The following is a 3765-nucleotide window of genomic DNA, read 5'->3' as shown; positions in this document are numbered from 1 at the left end:
CAGGCGCACTTGGCCTGGCCCTGTACGCAGGTGCACGGGGTTCAGGTACAAGGGCACTTGCAATAATGATGGACCAGGTGTCAGAGGACAGCTGGAAAGGCGTTAGCATCTCTCTGGCAGGAAGGACAAAGTTAAAGTACCACCTTCGCATAATTATAGTGCGAAAAAGGCCTTATCTCTTGAGCCTTTTGACCAGAGAGAAAAAGAGCCAGCTGTGTCAACCTGAGCGAAAGGCAGGTCTCCAGCCCAGCCTTCCTGTGCCCTGTCTGCGTCAGAAAAGTGTGGCTCTTCCCCGTCCTGCTCCCCGTGGCCATTTTTTAGGCTCTAGACCTCACTTTCTGTGGTGCTAGTAGCACCCTGAGCTATGCCTGAAGAGTCCATGGCCCACAGGCCTGAAAACCAAGGCATGAGTGTGTTGCCGAGTCTGCCTGCATTTCTGAAACAGATGAGTCAGGCAGAGGCAGGGCAAGTGCTGCAGGAGCTCAGGAGAAAAGAGCACAGGAGCCACAGAGATTCTACAGAGGAAATGGGATGGTGTAAAACCACAGAGCTCTGAGCTCCAAACTGCCCACCTATGAGTTCCTGTTCAGATGACTAAGTAATTTATCCCTATGCATTTCCTTCCTCAGTAAAATAAAAGTAGCAGTACAATATTTGCTTAATTGCCTCAAAAATATTAAGAGAAAATGAAGTCTGAACACATAGTAAGTGTTTAATAAATATTAGCTCGTATTTCGTAACAGTATTTGCCATTTGTTGTATACTTACTATAGGCCAAGTGCCATAAATCTATACTGAGTTCAAAAACTATATTCTAATGTTATGCTGTCACTGGAAGACTGGGATATATGAATGAGACAGAGATCTCAGACAAAAAGAAAGGTTATTAGTAAAGATCTCAGACTATGAGATAACAATACATCATATCAGTTTCCTTGAAAATTAACTCAAATAAAGAAGAGTTTTAGGAGATATAATTAAAGTTATTTTCAGATCAAATAATAGCCGATTAAGGAATAATCTTTGAAGGAATGGAGTCATCTTTTAAATTCAAAAAGGGAACTTCAAACAATAAAATGTCTGAAAAGACTTGTTATTCATCTATATTTCAGATAGACTTGCCAAAAGCATGAGTATAAACTTCAAGGAAATGTATTTTGGCTTGATATAGATATACATACATACAAACACCTGCTCCTTTCCCAAAAAACAAAAACAGATTTTTGTTTGAGAAAACAACAACAAAATGCCTTTAGGCCCATGACACCAAATATTCTGAACTACATCTTTAAGGAATGCCGTCATGAACAATAGGAAGCCTTTGCTAACAGTTTATAAACTTTTCCATCCTTATCCTTGTCCTGAAAAGAAAACCCTCCTTATCACCTAGTCATACTATTTAGGAAACAATCCACCTTAAATTTATCTCCTACTAAATTTCTAGCATCAATCTATTGAACAGTCATAACTATGAAGTAAAAATTTACCCTTCTTTTATTTTAAATTACATTGTTTTATTAATAAATCAGGCACCTTCATCTGTACAAAACATTTGTAAATATTGACAGTTATCACATTTACTCTTAAGTACTTCAAAATATTAAATTCTCAATACTAAGACAGTGACAACCTTAGACAAGGTTTCATCTTTTATACTACTAATTCTCTGAACTATCAAAAAAGAACTAAACTAATACAACTGTATCCAAAAGTCAAGTATCCTCAAAATTCAAGTATGCTTTGGGAAACAGAGAGTTAAAAATCTTTTGGAAGTAAACTTAGTGTAAGAGTATGAAAAGCCTCTGTTGCTCTAGTTCTAAGGAAATGCTCTCCTTTTTCTAATAAAGCTTTTGGCAGAAGACAAACTCTGTACACAATAAACAAGGTAAGTATAGGAAATAATTACTGAAATTCATTAAATCTTCAGTAAGTTATTCATTTGGACATGCAACAGAAACTGTACAAATGTGAAATGTGCTTCAAAATGCTGACCTGTTAAAATTCCATAAAACAAGTTTCAAAATGCAAATCATTTGGGCCAGCTACAAGTAAATAACTGAAGCAGCTTTTCCAGAGAGACTAGGGCAAAGGACAGAGCAAACTACAAATCAGCAGGAGAGCAAAACACAGAGCATGTCAGTGTCGCCACAGTTACTGCTCTTAAAGTAGCAATACAGCTGTCAGCTCTTTACATTTATGTATGTTTTCATCATCTCTAAACTGTATGAAATGTTTAGTGTACACTGACGTGGATAGAAAATGAAAAGCTGCAGGGTCTTTGTCTTAAGTTAGATCAGGAATTTTAACATGCAAACTTAAGATTTTTTTCATTTTGGGGCTGGGGATTTAGCTCAGCGGCATAGGTGCCTGCCTTACAAACAGGCAGTCGTGAGTTCGATCCCTGGTACCGATAAAAACGAAAAAAAGACAAAAAAAAAAAAGATTTTTTCATTTTTCTTTCCATGTCTCTGCATTATAATATCTTAAAGAAAAAATACAGAAATTGGTTTATTAAATATTATTAAGCATCTATGTTGTGTGTTTCTACTGTGTATTTTGCTTGTATGCTCACTTCTTGAGCCTTGTGGTGACTGTGAATTCCAAAAGAGCAAAATTAGAACTTCAGAGGAAACCAAAAATAACCAAGAGGCACCCTGTTGTCCTGTGGAAAACACTGGACTTAATCAGAAACATGAGCCTCAGGCCTAATTTTCTCTTATACAGTTGTGAAAACTTAATCAGGTTATTTAACCTCTCTTTACTTCTATAATGCAGATGTCAATATGTAATCCATCCCATTTTATAGCATAGGTATATAAATAAACCGGGTTAATGTATGTAGAAGAATGTTACAAATTAACCACCCTGAAATTGTAATGAATTACTCTTTTCATACCCCTATCAAACAATCCAGCATTACTAATACATAGCATTTCCAACCCTTGAACATACTGACTTTCTGGGTGATTGAACATGAAATCAAATCAGATTTGGCTCAGAGTGATTTTCCAAAGGTATGTAATCATTTTAGTATTCCAGATTATTTCTTCTAATAAGGTCCCTGTTTGAACACATTCTAGTGGAGAGTCGCTATTGTCAGCACATGAGGCTGTGTCTATGCTAACTCACATGATGTTAATGTATACAGTACGTCCCAAAATATTTTTCAGGCATAGGGAGACTTCCATGCATTACTAACACTTGCTTTTCCTTTGGCGTTTAGGCAAGATTCCTCAGAGGTTGATACACAATTACCAAAAAATTCATGAGCAACAAAAGATGATTCAAAATAGCTTTTTAAGTCCTGGTGATCATTGATTGAGTCCTTGTGTTTCTAATTATGAAAAAGCATTCTGAAAGAAGACAAGCTGGCTCAAGAAATGCCTGAGCATTTGCCTTTAGCTGCTTAGAGTAGACACTCAAGTGCCTTTCAGATCATTAAAAGTACCTGAGCTCATCTCAGAGAAGAAATGTTTGTAAATATCAGTGGAGAATTAGATAGATAGATAGATAGATAGATAGATAGATAGATAGATACTTTTTAATACTTTGGGGTTATAAATGTGAAAGCTTTTATCATCATAAATAGTCATTAAAATACCATGGATAACATTCTAGCTAAAGGAAAACAATTTCTGTATTTGTAGGACATGCTAATTTATTGTTGTACTTAGATCTACTGACCATCTGAGGGAGTTAGACTTTAACAGCTGTATCTTTAGTTGATCTTTGCATATTTTAATCCAAATATGGTAAAGGGCAGGG

The sequence above is a fragment of the Cavia porcellus genome, unplaced genomic scaffold (assembly GCF_034190915.1).
Source record: "Cavia porcellus strain 051 isolate PalLab524CR breed Dunkin Hartley unplaced genomic scaffold, mCavPor4.1 scaffold_6, whole genome shotgun sequence".
Taxonomy (NCBI): Eukaryota; Metazoa; Chordata; class Mammalia; order Rodentia; family Caviidae; genus Cavia; species Cavia porcellus.
This window is presented reverse-complemented; position numbering follows the sequence as displayed.